Raw genomic sequence first — 24,402 nt, 5'->3', positions numbered from 1 at the left:
AGTCACGTACCTTTTGAGTAAGGTTATAAATGAGCCTTTCATCTTTCTTGCTTCGGCTTGGGTTCTCGGCTTCAATTTTCAACTGTCGAACCTAAGCTCTGAGGGCTTCATTTTCTCGCACCAATCTTCTCCTTTCACCTTCGCCCTCTTGTGCCTCCAAATCATTGTTGAAGGTGACATTTCTCAATTCTTCTCGTAGACCATGGATGATGGCCTTATATTCCTTTTCCTTCTTCCCCCAAGCTAACCTCTCTTGAATTTTATCATCAAAGGCTTGAACATGAGGCCTTTTGGCGGGCCTTTCGGGCTCTGGTTCGTTGTTTACATAAGACATTTTCTTAAACCAAGTAGCATAATTTGGATCCACTTCCCCCTTGGTGATGTCTGGTACCTGGGTGCCATTTTTTAGATACCGACAGCTATTCCAATCCTGCTGAACTACAGCCTCAGGCAATGCAGCTTTTGGATGCAACTTTATGACCTGGGTGCTTAGATCTTCATCTTCAGGCACAATCTGATACCTTCCCAATTGCCTCAAGACCCTCTGCGGTGCATATGGCTGAATACTCCTTACGCCCATTATCCTCAAGTATCCTTTGGTAGTAGTCATATAGATGGCCACTATCTTCGGAAGCCATCTATAGTCCACTCGACCTGTCCTGCGTTAAGAACTTTCAACTGAGAAACTCATGCTTCAAATCCTTCTGGTGTGTTGTAATCTTTTATCCTTTCCTCATAACTAATGATGAAGTTATTTGGGCTCGAATCGTAACTCATGAATCTGGGATGATGGCGAAGGTGCTCGATCAGCCACATTTGCAGAATGATGCTGCAACCTTCAAAAAGTTGAGCCCCTGCTTTGCATAAAGTCAATGCTCGATAGATATCTGACAGCACCAACGGGGCAAGTGTATGATCTTCCTTGGTAGTGAGGATTTGTGCAATTCTAGCCATACGAATATCCATCGTCCCTTTCTCATTTGGAAAAACCATGATCCCCAAGAACGCCACAATAAATGCGAACCGGCGATGAACTTGCCAAAGGCCCTTGTTATGTTTATTGCTTAGACCCTTTTCATGCGTTTCAAAACTAGCAGAATGCCCGAACCTGAAGTATAAGAAATGGAAAGCACAACACACGTTGCTCACACGTTCCTTATTTGTCTGTTTACTAATATTCAGGAGGTCAAAGAACTTGTGCACCGATGGAGCCCTTGGAAATATAAGTTGTTGCTTCCTCAAATCCCGTCAGAATTCAATGTACCCGACTATCTCCTCCAAAGTAGGGGTGATCTCAAAATCCGAGAAACAAAAGACATTGTGGACAGGATCCTAGAAAGTTACCAAAGCTTTGACCAGATCTTCCTGCGGTTTGATTTCAAAGATGTCTATAAGAGCACCCAAGTGCTTTTTCACCACTTTCTGACCATCTTCGTCTAGATCATTCCACCACATACGCAAGTGTAGCCGAGCCTATTCCCTGACCACTTCTGGCAGTTCCTGAATGGTATTCATTGGTTCATGTGGAAGATTAAGGTTAGGGTTGACTCGAGTTGACCCTTTTGTAAACAGCTTTTTGAAGAAGAAAAGAAAAATAAAAGAGAAAATAAAAGAAGAAAAGAACCATAATTTCTTCCCCTATATGCCAACTTTAACCAAATGGTTGTTTTTGCAAATACGGGCCCTTCCCAATTTCGCACGAATTTTGAGACCGGGGTAATTATTTTATGACCCCTCACAAACTTGTCCATTCTTTTATGGAAATAGCCTTTCAACAACTGAAACAATACTCTGAGGCTATCTTGGCAAGAACGGTTTAAGACATTGCCAAAGCTGGATCGGCTTATTTTGACCAAAAAATCAAGATTGCATTCACTCGACCACCGACTCTCTTTTCTTGTTTTTCTTTTCTTCTCTTTTTTTTCAAAAATAAGACCGAAACTTATGTAGGTTGCCTACGTATCCCACATCCGGTGAGAATCAGACCTGCGTAGTTCGGTCAGTTTTGACACATTTGAAAGGACACAATGTTTGGCTGTTTTGAAATAACTTTTTTTTTGAAACATTTTGGGCAGAGTTTCAGGACGCTTTTCAAATACCGGGATGTTTAGAACCGGGTTTTATTTCCTTTCCTATATCACTCTTGGTTTTCCCCTTCTTCACTTTATTTTCCCTGGTCGGTCAGCATGCAAGCCAAAATAAATGTTCACATAGCACGTAGAATGCATCAGGATGGTCTGTTATTTCGAGCATACCTATCCTAGACGGACCCAACCCCTGTGTTGAGTCCCCTAAGTTAAATGCACATGATGCAAACAAACGTTCCTACTAGGGATCCGACATGAGGCTGTGTTTTTCTAGGTTTAAATCTTGGGGTTTTGGTCTAGACTTGAGGTACCCGAGCGGACAACTGGGGCCGAGGAGGGGGCGACGTACCGGGAGCACTGAAGTTTACCCGGCCTTGTCGCTTGCCCAGCCTCGTTCTATTTGGTATAATTTCTACAGAAAAAGCGGGCTACGCGAACGTATGCACCATTTTCAGAAGACTCAGATGGATGGCGTAAGAAGACAGTTATATACAATTCAAATAATATTAAAGTGGTAAACATATAGCATTTAGCACAAAAGATTCACAGAATACAGTAATATTAACAATAAAGCCAAACAAAATCATATTAACAAGCTCAAATTCTTGAACCTTGAACCAAAGATTCTAGCTTTGATCCCCAGCAGAGTCGCCAGAACTGTCACACCTCCTTTTCACACCCCCCGAAAGGGATATAAGGGAGTTTTTCCAATTTAAGTGATATTATTCGAAATGGGATTATTTATTTGATTTTAGAGTCGCCACTTGGGATAATTTAATTGGTGTCCCAAGTCACCGGTTTATTTTAAATCTCAAATCGAGGAAATTTCGACTTTCCTTTTGAAGCCCGCGAACCAGAAATTCTAGATAAGGAATTCTGTTAACCCGGGAGAAGGTGTTAGGCATTCCCGGGTTTCGTGGTTCTAGCACGGTCGCTTAGCAATTTATGCTTGACTTAATTGTTCAACTACTCTTTTTTTAAAACCTTTGTGCATTTACCTTTTAACCGCTTTTAATCACTTGATTTATTCGTAATTAAAGAATTGAGTTACGCGTACGTATACTCTTTTCTTTTTGGCGTGTCAAAAATCATGTCACGTGAACGTGTCAACAATTAATAACGCTTTGTTTATTTTATTAAGAAAAATTGGTTGAAGTTGCGAGAACGCATACCTCGAGTCTTTTAAGAATTTAATTTGCAATTATGTTACGCAAACGTATACATAATTGCAATACTAATCTAAATCGGGCCTAGAGTAAACTACGATTATTCAAAAAAAAATTTTTAAAAAAAAAAGCAATATTTGTGAGGGCCATGGAAGTATGGATACATAATTATTGTGAAAGAAGGTTGTAGTTTGGCTATCATTATCATTAAAGCATAATCTATACCTTGAATTTATTCAGACGTTTCAACTTAACATATTGCTAACATTCAATACTTAGATCATTTTGGGAGAATCGATGGTTAAAGGGCACACTTACTGCCACAATGCTGATCCAGTAATTCAAACATCAAGATATTAGCCACCTTGTCATATGAAACAAATGTATGCGTTTCAACTTTTAAGAGAATGTCCTAATAAATTATCTTCACCCTTATTAACCAATCCAATCACATGGGATGGTTCACTTGCTTTTTCGTCCATGTGAATCATCAATACTAAAGAAATCTCTAAAAAAATCTGAAGTTTATCATTTTACATTCCACAAAAACGACTCATAAAGGAGACGACAAAATATTATTAAAACAACACATGAACTCATTCAAATCTAGTTACCGGCAATACAGAGGAGCAAACATAACTTGTTGACATTTAATAGCTATACAAATTGACATTTTTACGTGCGGTCATTCATGTAGAGAAAACAGAATAACATATTAGGTAACGAAATAGCCACTAATCCATAAAGAGAAGAAAGAAAGTCCGTTGCTACAGATTTATCTAACATTGGCCAAATCTGCCTCCTTTGTAACAGGCTACGATTTATTTTAAAAGGAACTGATCCAAAGAAGCTTGTTCATCTGAAACCAGGTTGTTTTGTTTTGGTTCAAAATATAGGTATATTCATGAAGTTGAGGTTTTATTTATACATATAAAAGAAGAATCAAAGTAAAGGAATAACAAGTAAAGGGATAACAAAAGACTAAGATTTGAACAACTCCAACGACTCAAGTTGATTAATATGCAACTTGAATTGAAATTGTGAAAAGTTGACCACAAACAGACCTTGCAAAGATTTTCAACAGTAAATAAACCAAAATGCAACAGCTTTTTGCCATGATACTACCATAAAATCTCCATTAAAATACTTCTAAAACAGCCATGGAATCCCTATAAATCCAACATAAAAAAAAACTCTTTAAAAAAAATCCCCTCTCAGACCACGAATCACCTCTAAAACTCCAGCAACATTATCCATCTAAAAAGAAATCAAACAACCTTCCAGAACCTTACCATTTTTAGCTCAAAATTCCAGCAATCAATTCTACTATAGCAAAAGCTTAATAGTGCTCAACTTAAATAAATAAATACAATCAGGTACGTCATCCCAAAAGTAAAGAAAAAAGAAAAGATAAAAAATCCAGCATTTGACATTAGAAATGTGTAAAAGTAGGCAGAGTCATGGCATTAAGAATTCAACTTGTCATTTAAAAAAAAAGAAAAAAAAAGAAGATAGTTGCAAAGTAAGTTCCACATACCTAATATCAGTATACTAACCAACAAATGAGCAAATAAAGCTTCTTAACAGCAGCACCACAACAGAGTGAAATCAACACCTCAAAAGCAGCAATGCAACCCAGGATATGCAGCGACAGACCCAGAAACAGCTTAACTGAAACACTGCCGAAATTTGAGCTCTAAAAACAAAGTCGACCATAACTTGAAATTTTAAAATCGAGTTTTCTTGAGAAAACAGAACCTCAAAAGAACTCGAACCAGTGAGTTTTTCCTTAGAAAATTTTGACCAAGCTACTGAAGATTTTTTCTTTCGATCTTTTCTCTATGATTTTTTCCTTTGATTTTCTTTATATCTTCCTTCAAACTTTGAAAAAGAAGACTTACCTCCAATATATAACCCTCGAAAATTCTCGAATCTTCTGCTCAAAATATTCGAAATCTTCCGATTTTGAATAATTTTTGGGACAAATGGAAGGCGTGGATCGATTTACATCTATCCATGGCTCCCATTCGTCCAACAATTGTCCTTTTGAATCCGAAATCATGCTATTTGGGAGAGAAAATTCGTACTCCTACCGACAAAAAACCGTTGGAAATCAAATGACGTGGAGGGGGGACCATTTTGAGTGAACTCGGGTGAACTAATGGTGAGTTGAGGGCGAGTTGAGAGTTGGGGAAGATGAAAGGGGTTCCGCATCTCTGACTTCTTAGGTTTGGGGTTCAAATGGGGGAAAAATTATAAAGGGAATTTTATATTAAGGGCAAACGGGCGGGTTGTTTTGGTGGGTCAAGTCCGATTTTCTTTGGGCTGGGGCTCTAGAGGGGAATGTTTGGGCTGGTGGTTAATTGGTTTTGAGGGGGGGAAGCCATTGGCCGAATTGGGGTGTTTAAATTGGCCCAAAACCAAATAAAAGTCCTTGTCTTTAATTAACCTCTTTTATTCTTTTCTTTCTTCTTTCTTCTTTTTTTAATTAAAGATCCTAAAATTAAAAGTCCTAAATTATCTAAATTGTGAAATTAAACTACTTAGATAATTATAAAAATTATAAACAACACTTAATTCTATATTAAAAGTAAAAAATCAATAAACAAAAGATTAAAAGACAAAAAATGTAAAAATAAGCTATTTGTTTTGTGATTTTCAAAAAAATTTATAAGCAAATGATTATGATTAATTTTAAATATGTAAAAACAAATCCTAAATGCAATGCATGATATATATATATTAGTATTTTTTTTCTTTTTTCATGATTTAAATAAAAATTAAACAAGCAAGGAAAATGTAAACCATTAATAATTCCTAAAATGACAGATAATTAAAAAAATCTATTTTCTTAGATTTTGTAGGAGTATTTCATGTATGGCAAAAATCACGTGCTCACAGTGTCTTTTCAAAGGCTATGAGTTCTCCTCATAGCTCATCATAGGATAAATTATTTAGATCCTGAGATTCAAGTGTGACTACTTTGGTCTGCCAAGTAGTTGGTAGGCTTCTGAAAATATTTCTAACTTGATCACCACTTGTATATGGTTTGCCAAAGGCTTTTAGATCGCTAATTATTTTGTTGAATCTGGAAAACATCTCTTCAATAGATTCTCCTTCTTTCATTTGGAAGAGTTCGTAATTATGAAACAACATGTTGATATGTATTTTCTTTACCTTGTTGGTTCCTTCGTATGTAACTTCAAGCTTGTCCCACATCTCTTTGGTTGTGTCACAGCTAGAGATCTCATACTCTTTACCACTTATAGCATTATAAAACAAGTTTCTCGCCTTATTGTTTACTTGTACCACTGACATTTGCTCGTTTGTATATGAATCTATATCTTCAGGATCAGCAAGTGGTTGAGCGGCAGCAGGCTGAGGATAATTTCCCTTTTTGATGACTCTCCAAACTTTAACGTCATATGCCTTTGCATATATCTCCATACGCACTTTCCAGTAGGAGAAATATTATCCATTGAAGTATGGTGGCCTTACTTGCGAAGTTCCTTCCTGGAAGAGTGCTCCTACGATAACTTGATTTGCCATGATCGTTTCTCACGAGCTGTTAAGCAAAAGAAAAATGTGAGCCTTGCTCTGATACCAATTGAAAGTACAAGAGGGCGGGGGGGATGAATTGTTTATTTTTAAACTTAATTGTTGTTAGTTGACTAGTTTTTCAATTAATCGACTAGATGTAATAAGTTGACAACAGTAACAATAGAATATAAGATGCTGAAATTAAATGCAGGAATTAAAGATACCAGAATTTTTATACTAGTTCGGATTCAATGTGAATCATAGTCCAGTCCCCTTGGGTTGCAAGGGAGTTCTTTTCAGTGAATGAATTTCTTCGAGTACAAGGAGAATGGTGTGATAGCTCAGTTCCTATATCACTCGTCTCTTTTGACACAATGTCTCACCAGTGTTGTTCTCTCTTTCTTCTCTAACTTGTTACACAACAAGTCTTAGAGAGCTACAATGTTTGTTTGCAATAAAACAAAGAGAGAGTGTTTGGTTCGATCAAAGTATATGCGCTAAGGTGTGATTACAAGTTTAAATACTTTGAGAGAGGCTTGAATTCTTGAAAGATTTGTCAACCCAAGAGATTTGATCCTTGAAAAGAGATTGATTCTTTCCAAGAATAAAGTTGTTCTTTAACGGCTCTTTTGAACAAGAGGCTGTAAAGATTTTCCTTGTGTGTGAGCCCAGAATCTTGATCCTCCATATTGAGACGCTTAATTGAATATTCGGCAAGATCTTCAATATACGTGATTTATTTGTTTCCTTTAGTTTAGCCTTGATTGATCCCGTTAGTATCATCTGATTTATTTCTTCTTCCTTTAATCGCGTCTCTTTTCCTTGATGCCCTCTAATATATTCCGTCAATCTTGTATATCAATCCATACGTTCCTTGATAATTGCAGATTGATTTCGCCAATCTTGAATGCTATCCAAAAGTTCCTATACAAAGAGCAAATATATTATTATCATCATTAAAATTAGATCTAAAAATATCCGCTCCATTTTCAATAGTAGGAGGGTATTTTTGGCCCTTCGAATTGTATATGTAAGTATGTAACATTATTAGACAGAGGAAGCATTCGATACCTCCTCATTGTCACACCTCCTTTTTGCGCGCCTACCCCAAAGGATAAATGTGCGAGTGAGTTTTTCCAATTTAAGTGACAATGTTCGAAATTGGATTATTTATTTAATTCAGAGTCGCCACTTGGGAAAGGTTTGGCTTTTGGTGTCCCAAGTCACCGGTTTATCTTGAATCCCAAATCGAGGAAATTTTCGACTTTCCAAATGAAGTCTGCGAACCAGAAATTCTAAGTAAGGAATTCTGTTGACCCGAGGGAAGGTGTTAGGCACCCCCGAATCCCGTGGTTCTAGCACGGTCGCTTAAATTGTTATAATGGCTAAATATCTAATTTAAATACATGTTATGACTTATGTGCTTTTATTAAGTTTAAACCATTTTTATTATCATTATTTTTTTTATAGAATTGCAACGTCGTGAAAATGCATCTTGAACCACGTCGCAATCAATGCACCCGTGGTTGTTAATACATTCCGACTCCGCTGAGATTTGAATTTGGGTCACATAAATGCACACCCGAATTTAAGAAGGTATTTTAAATTAAAATCGTGCCTAAAGAGTCTAACGCGTAATTATCTTTGGGGAAGGCAGTAAAATTCACTAAACAGTCCATCCCAAATTCTAAGTATTTTTATTTTTTGACCAATTATTGAGGGCCCCGCAATTTGCATTTTTTTTTTGCGAGGCTCGTCTTATTTTTTGAAAGGATAAACCTACAGCGACTACATTTTTCTATTATGTTTGTCACTAAAGATGGAAGAAAGAAAATACATGCTAATTAAATTACATGCTTGGCCAGCTCCGGATTCTTATTAATTATCGGATTAATTATTTACGATGCGGGGAATTGTTTCGTGTCTTATTCCATGAGCGAACATGCTTTTAATTTGATAAAGAAAATTGCATACAAGATTAATAAAAATACTAAATTCATGCTAAACATTCTTCAAGTTGAATTTAAACTAACTCATTTAAACGGGGTGAATGGAATTAATTACTAGAAGATGCTACTAATGGGATTCAAACCTTGTCCTATAAACTGCCTAACGGAGTCCGATAAAGTTAGACCTCAAAAAAAAAATTAAAGCTACGTTGCATTTGGCAAGGTTAAAAGCCACCCGCCCTATATGTACAAAACATGACTGGAGATGAAGTCTAATTATCAATATACTAACTACTTGTACATTCCACGAATTACATGGCTATATCATGTATGCTACTAAACAGACTATATATCACAGTATTAAACAAACTAAGTTTCAATTAAGTACAAACTACCTAATGCATTTTCCGTTGACTTATAACCTTAAAGAATCATACAATCTACTAACACTTTACAAGACTTATAGTTACAAAACCAAGCGACTAAAAATTCTTCGCTTCTTTCATTTCATATTCATTGTTACTGCTACATCAGTGTGAAATTCGAGTGTGTACCTGGATATTGAAACACAACAAGAAGAAGAAAGTAGAAAAATCAGCAGCAGCAAAAGAATGGCAGCAACAAAAAATGGCCGCAGCAATAGCAGCAGGTTCAAACCAACAACAATACCAATTCCAAACCAGAAACAACACTCCAACGAAGCCTGAAATGATTTGTAAACCCAACAACAAAAATCAACACCCAAAAAGACTCAACTGAACTTTGAATTAAACCAAAACTGGACCAATAGATCTCAGAAGAAGTTCCAGCAAATTGAAATCAAACTGGAATGTCAACTTCAACTACTAAACTCGAAGCTGAACAGAAAAATTCAATGGAAGAGTCTCTCTGTTGTTTTGGATGTCAACTCTTTTAAAAAAACTCTTTTAAGTCTCATATGATACCTCTATTTTATCTCCTTTTTTTCTGATTCTTTATGTTGCTGAAAACTAAAGGGAGATAGATTTTTACGGAGGTTTTTGATGGCTGAAACTCTCTGTTTTCAGGGGTGTCCTCTTTCTTTCTTTTTGATCTTTTTGTCTACCCTTATCAATGGAAACTTTCTGTTTTTTATAGCCAGGAATCCCACCTATTTCCAGCCTGTTCGTGTTCCCTTCCCAACTGAACTCCTCCCATGTTCTCTTCTCTGTCCTTCCAACTCACAAATTAAAGAAAGGTAACCCCCCCCCCATGAGATTCCCCTGACAGCCCCCTTTTTATTGCTAAAGTGGCCTGTCCCTTATTAAATTAACAAGTATAGGCAGCATGAATATGCCCTAACAGCACATGCTGTCCATTCTACTTTATTTCATTAACAACTGACAAAACACATGCTGCCTAAGGTCAAAAGTGAGTAAACATGCCACCAAATCAAACTAAATTCTGAAATCTATACTAGACTGCAGCTATAAACCAATCCTTAATTGATTTCTGATTCAAACTGAACAAACTATAAACAGCTATACTCACTTCGTAGTTGGATTCAAACAATGCCATAGTGAGAACTAAACAGCACAAGTCAGATTAATTTCCATTCCAAACTGAAACCAATTGACGATATATATCGAATTGACTACGCGAATTACAACACATTCAATCAATACCTAATGAATCAGAATCGAAACAGTATTAACAGGGGGTGCGACTTGTACTGTCAAAACAAAGTTAACCCCGAAACTAATTAATCGACCAAATTTATTTTCAATCGATTATATAGTTTACACACATACACTCAATCAGTTAATAAAGAAAAACTCGACCAAATAAAAGGCCCGGGCAATATGGACATAATAGTCGACACAAAAAATACAAAATAAATCAACTAAATATTTGGACGCATGAACAAACAGATAATCATAACAAGCAACATGAACTGACAAGGAAAAGAAAAAGAAATACCTTAAAGAATTGAAAATCAGACTGCCCTGTCTCGGATTTTGAATCGAACCTCTGTTAGGGGTTGAACGGACTTTAATCTAAGTATTCTCAACTGAGAACACTTTGATTAAGGTCTATTAGATCCCAACCTTCTTGTTTAATTGGACAAAAAACTCAGATTCCGGATTTCTAGGGTTCTTAGGAGGGATTTGGGACTCGGGGTTTTCTGGTTAGATTCGGACCAAACCAAGCTTGGTTTGGTCACGAGGGAGGTCAGGGGGGTACCTAGATTTGGGGGGGGGGGTTTGGCACAGGTTGGGGTCCGGCTCGAATCTTCAAACGAAGATTCGAGATGGTGGGGGAAGATTCGAGACCCATGGCTTGTGGATCCGTGTTCAGGGGCTCGAGGTGTACTAGGGGTGTTGGCCTGGTGGTCACCGGCATCGTTGCCACCGGGTTTCAGGTGGGGGAATGGGGGGCGGCGCTAGGGTTCTAAGGGTTTGGGTTCAGTGAGGGAGACGACTCGAGGGAGGGGGGGTCTGGCTTAGGGCGCGGGGTGAGAGGGGCAGGCTTATATATGGGGTGAGTGAATGAATCTGAGCCGTTAGATCTAATGAGATCAACGGTTTGGATCACTTTAACTATATGAAATGGGGTCGTTTTGGTCTCTGTGGGGATTACGTCGTGGATGGTGCTGGGTCGGGTTGGCTGAGAAGGGTTAGGGTTTGTGATCTTGGCCGTTGATCATTCTGAGGTCAACGGCCCAGATCAAGCATAATCAAGACGACGTCGTTTGGACGTCCCTGAGGCCGACTGATCTGGACCGGGCAAAACAAATGCTTTGGGCCCAATTTTGGGTCCAATTTGAAATGGCCCAATCCCAATTTTATCCAATTCAACTTATTTCTTTTCCTTTCCCATAAAAATCCAAATTTACAAAATTCTAAAAAATATTATAAGAAATATAAAAAATTAAAATTATATCACAAGACACCAATTGATTTTTAGTAATAATTAACACATAATATCATATATTAATTAAACAAAAATCAACCTTTAAACGATAAAACTAAAAAATTAACAAGTCAAATATTTTTGTGATTTTTTATTCATTCAAAACCAAATATGACTTTAATTAATTCCTAATAGTAGCACAAGATCCCAACTTTATGCGCGACATACATTTTTATATTTTCAATTGATAAAACTAAACAATCACAGATAAAAACTACAAAAAAATGCCAAGCAAATTCACAAAAATTTGTACAAAAAACCATTTGTTTTATTTTTCGATTTTCTTTTGGAGTAATTGTCGCGTAAACAAAAATCACGTGCTCACAGCTGCCCCTCTTTGCCGGAAAACATGCGAGGTTTTTGTGCAAAGATAAAGTGAGTGGATATGAGCGATTTTTGCCCATTGGACTACTCCGTGTGAAGCACATTTTTGAAAGATTTGACCGAACCTTTGCTTCAAAAATTTCCTACATATCCTGGGCTAAACAGGAATCAGGTCAATGTAGTTCGGGAAACTTTGGTAGCTGGGACTGCCATGGGATTGCAATGCTTGCTGTTACTGCTGCTGCTGTTGCCGCCACTAATTTACTGACCTCCTTATTACAACCAAAGGAAATTGAAACTGAACTAACTACTTATGCCTGTCAACCGCTAGTTACAAGATTCCTATCTATAACTCTTTTGCAACTTGATCTTGGGTCTTAGCTGATTCTGCTTGTAGACTTTGATCCGAATCTTGATGCTCGCAAGTTGTAGGCGCTTGTTTATTTCTGCAGTATTGAGTGAAACGGGGTTGGCGGAGCTCGGGAATTTGATCAAATTTTGAGCGACCTGCCCTTTGTTTGTTCCAATATTTGGGAACATCTTCTTTTTGTTCTTTTCTTCTTTTCTTTATTCTGGATTGAGACTCATCCCGTAGGTCATCTCGATCCATGCGCCTTGAGGTCAGACCTGCTGAAACAACAAAACACGAACGAACAAAATTTTCTGCCCCAGTTTCACTAGGAAACTTTCGTGAGTTAATTGCCATAAAAATTTACAGAATTGATGAGAGGATTGGAAAACTCTAGTCTACAAAGCGCAACTCAGGGATTGGAGCCCTAATGTCGCAAAAGGTAAAAATGCGCAACTCAGGGATTGGAGCCCTAATGCTGGCTTAAAGAAAAATTGCTCAACTCAGGGATTGGAGCCCTAATGCTGGCTAAAGGAAAAACGCTTAACTCAGGGATTGGAGCCCTAATGTCGGTTAAAAGCGAACTGCTCAACTCACTGGCTAAAGGAAAAATGCTCGACTCGGGGATTGGAGCCCTAATGTCGGCTAAAAGTAAATTGCTCAACTCAGGGATTGGATCCCTAATGTCGGCTAAAGGAAAAACGCTCAACTCAGGGATTGGAGCCCTAATGTCGGCTAAAGGAAAAACGTTCAACTCAGGGATTGGAGCCCTAATGCTGTCTAAAGGAAAAATGCTCAACTCAGGGATTGGATCTCTAATGTCGGCTAAAAGGAAAAATGCTCAACTCAGGGATTGGAGCCCTAATGCTGCCTAAAGGAAAATGCTCAACTCAGGGATTGGAGCCCTAATGTCGGCTAAAAGAAAAATGCTCAACTCAGGGATTGGAGCCCTAATGTTGGCTAAAGGAAAGTTACTCAACTCAGGGATTCGAGCCCTAATGCTGGCTTAAAGGAAAAATGCTCAACTCAGGGATTGGAGCCCTAATGCTGGCTAAAGGAAAAACGCTCAACTCGGGGATTGGAGCCCTAATGTCAGCTAAAAGAAAAATGCTCAACTCAGGGATTTGAGCCCTAATGCTAGCTAAAGGAAAAACACTCAACTCAGGGATTGGAGCACTAATGTCGGTTAAAAGAAAACGCTCAACTCAGGGATTGGAACCTTAATGTTGGCTAAAAGGAAAATAGCTCAACTCAGGGATTGGAGCCCTAATGTCGGCTAAAAAGACAATGCTGAACTCAGGGATTGGAGCCTTAATGTTGGCTAAAAAAAAAGGGAAATCGCTCAACCTAGGGATTGGAGCCCTAAATTGGGAGGATTGCCAGGTTATGCCGGAAAACTGACCGGGTTATTCCGGGAGAAAAGGAGAAAGGGCTCCTAAGTTATGCCAGGGAGGTTCACGGGTTATGCCGTGAAGAAAAGAGGTCTTCAGGTTATGCCGGGGAGGAAAGAAAAAGGGGCCCTGGGTTATGCCAGGGAGGTCCATGGGTCCTGCCGAGAAATCATCGAGTTATGCCGGGGAGATCATCGGGTTATACCGGAAAAGGTCCACGGGTTATGCCGGGAACAAACATCGGGTTATGCCGAAAAAGGTCCACGGGTTATGCCGGTAAAGTCCACGGTTTTTGGCCGGAATTTTGAGAGAAAAAACTCCGCGGTTGTTTTGGCCGGGAGATCCTCGGTTTTTAGCCGGGACATGGATAGAAAAAGCTCCTTGGGTTATGCCAGGGAGATCCGCGGTTTATACCGGGATAGTTGGATAGAAAAAGCTCCTTGGGTTATGCCAGGGAGATTCGCGGTTTATACCGGGATAGTTGAGGAATGAGGTCCTATGCTACCATGATTTGTTTTTCTTTTGAGATTTTCATTTTTATTTCTTGTCTTCTTTCTTTTCTTTGGTTTTCCTTTTATATTTCCTTTTATTTATCAAAATGAATGAAAGAATTCTAGGGAAACTTCCTTTTTGGTCGTTTTTCTGCTGCAAAGTTGTTTCTTGTACTTGTGCATTTCTTTTCCTTTTGGGCAGCACCTGCTTTTTGCACGGTTGCTTTGGATCGTACCTGTTTCAATTTTCCAAACAAAGGAAAATTGTCAGTTTGAAACGGTGGTTGGTTGGTGGCCTTGATCGTTCCAATTGCTTGGTCCCGACTTCATTCCTGTTGAGAAAACTCCGTCATTGATTGGATTCACAGGCGAACCCTTTTTAAACTGATCAGACTCGCATTTCTAGATTTTGTGATGATTCGCCCGTGTAAGGCTTTGGTTCTATCATTTCATTCTGCTTGGGGATTTTTACCGAGGCAGACTCAGTGGGGATTTTTATTGGGGTAGACTCGTTGGGGATTTTTATAAGGAAAACTTGTTGGGGATTTGCTGGGGCAGACTCTTTGGGGATTTTTACAAGGGGAGACTCTGTGGGGATTTGTCGGATTTTTTTTTTTTGAGTGTCTTTACTTCGAAAGAAGTCAACATCATGATCAGTCGGGATTGGACTGACGTATCACTGAAGCGGGGTATTTTCTTCACTTCTTACTAAACGGAGTTCTGTGAAACCGGTCCTGCCAACTTTTCTTTCCAGCACATTTTGGAATTTAGGATTAAAACTAAAGGGATTCAAAGAAAGGTAAAACAAAGAGCGGAGAAAACGAATTTGAAAAGAGAAGTGTCCCTTTCGGGACAAGAAAGACTTATCTGAGGCAACATGCTGACTTTAAATTGACATGACATGCTTCTTGGACTGGATGCCCGACCCGCCCAAACTCCAGTTTCTCATGAACCTATTGATCCGTGTTTCCAAACCAGAGAACCTTGCCAGGACTTTTAGTGATGAAGTATCCTCTTTTCGGCCGACAACGCCCTTTGCGGGTTTTCGCTAATCGACCTCTCTCATTTCTCTTCTTACCGCCGCCCGATAGTGCTCTTTAAGAGTTTTTACCAAACGGACTCTCTCATTTTTGATTTCTCTACTCTCGTCGCCTCGTGGTGCCTGAAGGTTTTCACCGATAAGACTCTCTCATTTTATTTCTCTCAATTTGACTTGTATCAGATTCCAACAATGACGTTTTCCTCTTTCCTGTCTTTGCTAATTGATCAGAAGGACTTGGACGATGTCTTTGGGGTAAAATGATTTTGGGCGGAACTATAACTTTGGAACCTTTTCGGCGGTCTCATGGCCCAACCATTATATCATCTGCTCCAGTTTCAATCTTTGGAGGAATTGGGATTTTTCTTTTGGTGTGACTGAACCTCAGAGAGAGGCTGCCTACGTATCCTTTCGGAATCAAGTCAAACGTAGTTCAGGCAATAATTTTTGTTTTGTTTTTGTTTCCATTTCATTTTTTTCTTTTTCTTTTCTTTCTTTTCTTTTCCTTTTTGTACTTCCGGGTTCTAAAGAGGGTAATCAAAGAAAGATAATTGGCTCAAAAGGGTTTCCGAAGGATCGATGGTGTTTGGATAGCGGGAATAAAAGCCTTCGTCATCTCAACTGTGCAAAGACATCGCCGGAGCGAATTAGACATAGTACTGCATCTGCATTCATAGCTGTGTCGGGGTCATTTCTTTCGATGTTACCCAGATACAATGCCCCTCTTGGCAATATTTTCCAATGATGTATGGAGCCTTCCGATTAGGAGCAAACTTTCCTTTTGCTTCCAAGTGATGAGGAAGAATACGCTTCGACACCAGTTGCCCTACTTCAAAATTTATAGGCGCGGGCCATTCTTTGTTGGTACAATTGCCCGTGACAAACTGCAGTCATCCGTTTCAAATAAGGTCAACATTCCATATGAGTCTAGACCCACTCACTGTCCTCAAATTCTGCTTCAGTGACGGACATTTCCCAAACCCTAAGCCAATTTTCTTTAGTTGTTCCTATTTTTTTCTCTTAATTTTCTTAACTTCTCTATGTTTCAATTTTTGATTCATCACTTCGAAGTCTGACAGAGTTCTTGGGATCTAGGCACGAAGTCCGCAAGCATGTCATGTTATTTAAAGCTGCATTATTAGAATTGAAGAGAGCTAAAAGAAAACATAGCAAAACTCTGAAAAATAAAGAAAGTGAACGATGAAATATGATTTCATTTCTTGGAATTGGGAAGATAACAGGGTTGACATTCAGGAAATTAAAACAGGAAACTTAAAGAAAACATCTGAGTTACACCCTGGGATAGCTCGTGATGCAGAAAAAGTGGCAGGACAGGTCTACTAAGACTCCCGCCCGATCAGGAATGGCGTAGACTTCCAGTGTTGGCGCTTGGTCCCATGTATGATACCTCAGCGGTGCTAGTGCCCTCTCCTGGCTGGACCATGTGCGTTTCGCATAGCATTTTCCTCATTGCCTCGCGTATTCCCTCACTCTCTTCAGCCGTGAACACCTCATCATCTTTCTCTTTACCGTACTTTGGCTTCTCTGGTATGCGTCCAATAACCACTGGCTCATTCAGCCGAGGTGGTTTGATCGTCCCCCATACCATATAGGCCTGCTTGGATACATCAATTTTCTTTGCCGGTTCAGTCTCGGTGACTTTGCCTTTCTCTTGCTTCGGGGTTGCCTTGGGCTTCCTTTCTGCATTAGAAATAGCAATTATGGCCTTAAACGCCGGATCAAATTCTTTGTCTTCACAAATCATCCCGATTATCGGCTCGTTGTTGTGAGCGGGCAGCGGATTATTGGTCACATTTGGGATATCCTCATCTTTCAACACAATTTTCCCTTGCTCTAACAAGTTCTCTACTGTTTGTTTCAATGTCCAACAGTTGTTTGTATCGTGCCCTTCTACCCCTGAATGGTATGCACACCTGACACCCCGCTGATATGATGGTGATTCCGGGTTTTGCCTGTTTGGGGGTATGGGCTGCAGCAAATTCATCTGGACAAGCTTAGGGAACAGGGTGGAGTAGGGTTCACCGATTGGTGTATAGTTGGGTCTCCTGGGTGGTTCCCGAGGATGGAAGTTATTCTGGGAAGGTCGAGGATTATAGTGGTTTTGGTGAGGAGGCTGGTTTCTTTGGAATGGAGGTTGATTTCTGTTAGCCTGTGGTTGCGGTCGGCTGAAATGTTGAACATTCATAACCGCATAAAGTGGTGGAGCATAGACCATATCTGAATGAGGATAGTAGTGTTGAGGGGTTATTTCAGAGAACACAGGTCTAGGGGCCCGGTATCTTCTTCCCCCTGATGTTGCCATGGTTGTTTCTTCTCTTGTCCTATTCTTTGCCATTCCTCCAGACCCGCCTTGGATGGCTTGGGAGGTTTCTCTGATAGCTGCCTGACTCGTTTTCAAACCGTGTTCTACCATGTTACCAATTTTGATGGCCTCTGCAAAAGGTTTTCCCATGGCCGACATCATATTCTGAAAGTAATCGGGCTCTTGGGCTTGCAGGAAGACAGTGACCATTTCTATCTCATCCATTGGAGGTTTCACTCTTGAGGCTTGTTCGCGCCACTTAATTGCATACTCTCTGAAATTTTCTGAGGGTTTCTTCTTTAGATTTGTCAGAGAGTTCCTATCTGGAGCAATATCAATGTTGTACTGGAACTGCCTGACGAAATCTCTAGCAAGATCATCCCAAACGTACCAGCGAGACATATCCTGGTCCATGTACCACTCAGATGCGATGCCAACCAGACTTTCTCCAAAATAGGCCATGAGTAGTTCTTCCTTTCCACCGGCTCCTCGCTGTTGATTGCAATATCTTTTGAGATGAGCAATAGGGTCACCATGCCCATCGTACTTCTCGAATTTTGGGGTTTTGAATCCCAATGGTAGGTGCACATGAGGGAACATGCATAAATCGGCATAGGATACACTTTTCTGTCCGCTCAAGCCTTGTATGCTTTTGAGACTTTGTTCCATACTCCTCATCTTCTTCACAATCTCTTCTCACTCGTGAGTTTTGGTGGTCTTTTCTTGTCCCGCCACGAACTCAAATTGGGGTGGTTGAGGGTAAGTGCTGGTGGTAAACCGAGTTGGTTCCAGTGAGAAGGATGGTGCTTGAAATGTGAATGAGGACGAGTCAGAATTAGGCCTGTGTGTAGCGGGTTGTGCCATGATTGGACAGGGCAGTACGGTGAATGTGTTTGTAGCTACATCTGTCGTTGACATCCGGGAATAAGAATCAGAGGGTGATCTAGCAGAGTGGGCTGAAATGGCCGGGTACCCGAACAGGGTAGTTGGATAACTTATGGGGACGTTGGAAGTCCCACTTGTCCTAGAGAACAACTCGGGGAATCCAGGGATTACACTTGGCGACTCTTTTCCGTTGTTCCAGTAGTCCAACATTTCCAACATACGGAGCCGCAAGATTCTATTTTCCTCAGCAGTTGCTGACTCGGGAGTTGGGATGGCCGAGATTGAACTCTCCTCGGAGGCAGGAATTGTCGGCAAAGGAATTTCTGAAGACATCTCTATACTTCCCTTTGATCTCGTGAAGTAAGTGTGAAAACTCCCTCTCGACTTAACGACGGGCAATTGAACACTTCCTTTCGACCTCGTGAAGTACGAATGTGAGGCCAGACCTCCACCAAACCAAACCACCTTTTCTAAAAACCTGGACTTAGCCGCAAGCAAACGATTAGTTTGAAACAAATAACAGACATGTAATCTCACGTTGGGGCGTGATGCACCTATACAGTTAAGTGAATTTCTACATGTTTGCAACGATGACATGCGTCATTCCGGCTTCTCTTTAGGCTTCCCTTTATTTATCATACATTTTTGTGTTTTTTTATATATTTTTTATTATTATTATTTTCATTATTTGCAGTTAAAATGTGACCGGATCCGATGAGGATTGCCTACGTATCACGATGTCGCGTGAATCAGATCATTGCGTAGTTCAAAACAAACAAGTGAAATAAAGAAACAAGTGTTCGTTTTGCATTGCGCGCATCCTGCACATTTTATTAAGGTGATTTAAGCAAAAATGATTTGACTCAAAAATGATCTGACTATATTTTTAAAAAAAAAAGATCTGATTTTTGAATACGGCCTTTCAACACTTCGGGGATGAAGATTTTAAGGCCGTGAGGGTCAACCTGATCAAAACTCTAAAAGATGAATCGAAAGTGGCCGTTTATGTAAAGTCAGCCTTCCGCCGTCCCTTTCGGGAACATTTGGCTATGTTTGACAAAAACAATCACTTAATTTATTTATGACTTTTTTTATATTTTTTTTAGAATGGTGACCTGACATTGGGAACATGGCCTCGCGAGCCTCGGGGATGAGGATCCTAAGGCCATTGGGCAATTTGGTCACAAAAATAAAAATGACCAAAATGGCTGTTTATGCAAAGTCAGTCTTCCGGCGTCTCTTTCGGGAACATTCGGCTATTCTTGACAAAACGGCATCACCCGACTCATTTATGACGAAATTAAAATTCTAACATTTTGGCTTTTTTTGAAAAAGGGGAGGTTGGACCTGATGAAGGTTGCCTACGTATCTCACGCCCTACGAGAATCAAACCGGCGTAGTTCGGGCCGATCAGGAATAGGAAAATAAACTAAACCCCTTTTTGAATACAATCTTTTAAGGAAAAGGAGAAAATATTTTTTCTGGATTTTTATATTTTTGTTTTTTATTTTTTGAAAAGAGATGAAGACTAAAGAAATATTTTTTGTTTGAACTTTTTTTTTTTTTTTGAAATTTCGAAAAATATTTTAAGGAAGTATTTGGATTATTAGTCTGAATTTAATGAAAGAGGTACTACAAAAAGAAAAAATATTTTTTTGAATTTTGTTTTTTTTTATTTTTAAAAACAAATACTTCTTTTTTTTGGATTTTGGAAGTGATTAAAAATGTTTTTTTTTAATAAATCAAACTAAAAGACGAATTTTGTTTTCATTTCTTTTTTTTTTAAGAAAATTTCGGCGAGGTTTCGACACTACCTGGACATTGGTTTTATTTTTCCAAAATAAGTAATTATTTCCCTACGCTGCTATTTTTTGTTTTTGAATTTTTTTGAATTTTTTTTAGAAACCGATCAGCATGCAGATCTGAAGCAAATAAATGCGCAAAACAAACGGGATGTAGCAGGATGGTCTTTTCATTTTAGGTTGCCTGTCCTAGACGGACCCAACCCCTGTGTTGAGTCCCCTATGTCAAATGCAACATGATGCAAATAAGTGTTCCTACTAGGGATCCGGCATGAGGTTTAGTTATTCTAGGTTCAGAACCTAGGTGTTTGTTCTAGACCTGGCTTACCCGAGCAGACAACTCGAGCCGAGGGGGGGCAGCGTACTGGGAATACAGAAGCTTCACCGGCTTAGAAACTTGTCCGAACCTCGTTCTAAATTTGGATTGACTCTAAACAGAAAAGAAGTCACACGAAGTGCACCCTTCTTCATGATTTAGAAGACTCAAAGAGGATATGGGTTTCGGTATACAATTCACAAAATATCAAAGCGGTAAAAGTAGTTAGTTAGCACATTATGCACAGATCATGTAACAAAATGAGATAAAACCAAATAAAACAATTTATCTAAGCGAGAATTTCTAACCATGAACTAGTGGTTCTGGGTTATTGTTCCCCAGTAGAGTCGCCAGAGCTGTCACACCTCCTTTTTGCGCGCCTACCCCAAAGGATAAATGTGCGAGGGAGTTTTTCCAATTTAAGTGACAATGTTCGAAATGAGATTATTTATTTAATTCAGAGTCGCCACTTGGGAAAGGTTTGGGTTTTGGTGTCCCAAGTCACCGGTTTATCTTGAATCCCAAATCGAGGAAATTTTCGACTTTCCAAATGAAGTCTGCGAACCAGAAATTCTAAGTAAGGAATTATGTTGACCCGAGGGAAGGTGTTAGGCAACCCCGAATTCCGTGGTTCTAGCACGGTCGCTTAAATTGTAATAATGGCTAAATATCTGATTTAAATACATGTTATGACTTATGTGCTTTTATTAAGTTTAAACCGCTTTTATTATCATTTTTTTTATAGAATTGCAACGTCGTGAAAATGCATCTCGAACCACGTCGCAATCAATGCACCCGTGGTTATTAATACATTCCGACTCCGCTGAGATTTGAATTTGGGTCACATAAATGCACACCCGAATTTAAGAAGGTATTTTAAATTAAAATCGCGCCTAAAGAGTCTAACGCGTAATTATCTTTGGGGAAGGCAGTGAAATTCACTAAACAGTCCATCCCAAATTCTAAGTATTTTTATTTTTTGACCAATTATTGAGGGCCCCGCAATTTGCATTTTTTATTTTTGGCGAGGCTCGTCTCATTTTTTGAAAGGATAAACCTACAGCGACTACATTTTTCAATTATGTTTGTCTCAAAAAATGGAAGAAAGAAAATACATGCTAATTAAATTACATGCTTGGCCAGCTCTGGATTCTAATTAATTATCGGATTAATTATTTACGATGCGGGGAATTGTTCCGTGCCTTATTCCATGAGCGAACATGCTTTTAATTTGATAAAGAAAATTGCATACAAGATTAATAAAAATGTTAAATTCACGCTAAACATTCTTCAAGTTGAATTTAAACTAACTCATTTAAATGGGGTTAATGGAATTAATTACTAGAAGATGCTACTAATGGGATTCAAACTTTGTCCTATAAACTGCCTAACGGAGTCCGATAAAGTTAGAACTCAAAAAAAAATTAAAGCTACGTTGCATTTGGTAAGGTTAAAAGCCACCCGCCCTATATGTACAAAACATAACTGGAGATGAAGTCTAATTATCAATATACTAACTACTTGTACATTCCACGAATTACATGGCTATATCATGTATACTACTAAACAGACTATATATCACAGTATTAAACAAACTAAGTTTCAATTAAGTACAAACTACCTAATGCATTTTCTGTTGACTTATAACCTTAAAGAATCATACAATCTACTAACACTTTACAAGACTTATAGTTACAAAACCAAGCGATTAAAAATTCTTCGCTTCTATCATTTCATATTCATTGTTACTGCTACATCAGTGTGAAATTTGAGTGTGTACCTGGATATTGAAACACAACAAGAAGAAGAAAGTAGAAAAATCAGCAGCAGCAAAAGAATGGCAGCAGCAAAAAATGGCCGCAGCAACAGCAGCAGGTTCAAACCAACAGCAATACCAATTCCAAACCAGAAACAACACTCCAACGAAGCCTGAAATGATTTGTAAACCCAACAACAAAAATCAACACCCAAAAAGACTCAACTGAACTTTGAATTAAACCAAAACTGGACCAATAGATCTCAGAAGAAGTTCCAGCAAATTGAAATCAAACTGGAATGTCAACTTCAACTACTAAACTCGAAACTGAACAGAAATATTCAATGGAAGAGTCTCTCTGTTGTTTTGGATGTCAACTCTTTTAAAAAAACTCTTTCAAGTCTCATATGATGTCTCTATTCTATCTCCTTTTTTTCTGATTCTTTATGTTGCTGAAAACTAAAGAGAGATAGATTTTTAGGGAGGTTTTGGGTGTCCTCTTTCTTTCTTTTTGTTCTTTTTGTCTGCCCTTATCAATGGAAACTTTCTGTTTTTTATAGCCAGGAATCCCACCTAATTCCAGCCTGTTCGTGTCCCCTTCCTAACTGAACTCCTCCCATGTTCTTTTTTCTGTCTTTCCAACTCACAAATTAAAGAAAGGTAACCCCCCATGAGATTCCCCTGACAGCCCCCTTTTTATTGCTAAAGTGGCATGTCCCTTATTAAATTAACAAGTATGGGCAGCATGAATATGCCCTGACAGCACATGCTGTCCATTCTACTCTAATTCATTAACAACTGATAAAACACATGCTGCCCAAGGTCAAAAGTGAGTAAACATACCACTAAATCAAACTAAATTCTGAAATCTATACTAGACTGCAGCTATAAACCAATCCTTAAATTATTTCTGATTCAAACTGAACAAATTATAAACAGCTATACTCAATTCGTAGTTGGATTCAAACAATGCCATAGTGAGAACTAAACAGCACAAGTCAGATTAATTTCCATTCCAAACTGAAACCAATTGACGACATATATCGAATCGACTACGCGAATTACAACACATTCAATCAATACCCAATGAATCAGAATCGAAACAGTAATAACAGGGGGTGCAACTTGTACTGTCAAAACAAAGTTAACCCCGAAACTAATTAATCGACCAAATTTATTTTCAATCGATTATATAGTTTACACACATACACTCAATCAGTTAATAGAGAAAAACTCAACCAAATAAAAGGTCCGGGCAAGATGGACAGAATAGTCGACAAAAAAAATACAAAATAAATCAACTAAACATTTGGACGCATGAACAAACATTTAATCATAACAAGCAACATGAACTGACAAGGAAAAGAAAAAGAAATACCTTAAAGAATTGAAAATCAGACTGCCCTGTCTCGAATTTTGATTCGAACCTCTTTTAGGAGTTGAACGGACTTTAATCGAAGTATTCTCAACTGAGAACACTTCGATTAAGGTCTATTAGATCCCAACCTTCTTGTTTAATTGGACAAAAAACTTAGATTCCGGATTTCTAGGGTTCTTAGGAGGGATTTAGGACTCGGGGTTTTTTGGTTAGATTTGGACCAAACCAAGCTTGGTTTGGTCACGAGGGAGGTCAGGGGATACCCGGTATGGATTTGGGGGGGTTTGGCACAGGTTGGGGTCCGGCTCGAATCTTCAAACGAAGATTCGAGACGGTGGGGAAAGATTCGAGACCCATAGCTTGTGGATCTGTGTTCAGGGGTTCGAGGTGTACTAGGGGTGTTGGCCTGGTGGTCACCGGCATCGTTGCCGCCGGGTTTCGGGTGGGGGAATGGGGGGCGGCGCTAGGGTTCTAAGGGTTTGGGTTCAGTGAGGGAGACGACTCGATGGAGGGGGGTCTGGCTTAGGGCGCGGAGTGAGAGAGGCAGGCTTATATACGGGGTGAGTGAATGAATCCGAGCCGTTAGATCTAATGAGATCAACGGTTTGGATCACTTTAACTATATGAAACGGGGTCGTTTTGGTCTCTGTGGGGATTGCGTCGTGGATGGTGCTG

The 24,402-nt window shown here is 39.1% G+C and overlaps 1 pseudogene; it reads right to left on the bottom strand.

The window, feature by feature from the left end:
* The window catches only part of LOC138882833 (copal-8-ol diphosphate hydratase, chloroplastic-like), a 94,327-nt pseudogene that overhangs the window by 63,829 nt on the left and 6,096 nt on the right, over positions 1-24,402 (bottom strand).

The sequence above is a fragment of the Nicotiana sylvestris genome, chromosome 12 (assembly GCF_000393655.2).
Source record: "Nicotiana sylvestris chromosome 12, ASM39365v2, whole genome shotgun sequence".
In the NCBI taxonomy this organism is placed as follows: Eukaryota; Viridiplantae; Streptophyta; class Magnoliopsida; order Solanales; family Solanaceae; genus Nicotiana; species Nicotiana sylvestris.
The sequence above is the reverse complement of the archived record's forward strand: the minus strand, read 5'-3'. Positions and strand labels throughout refer to the sequence as shown.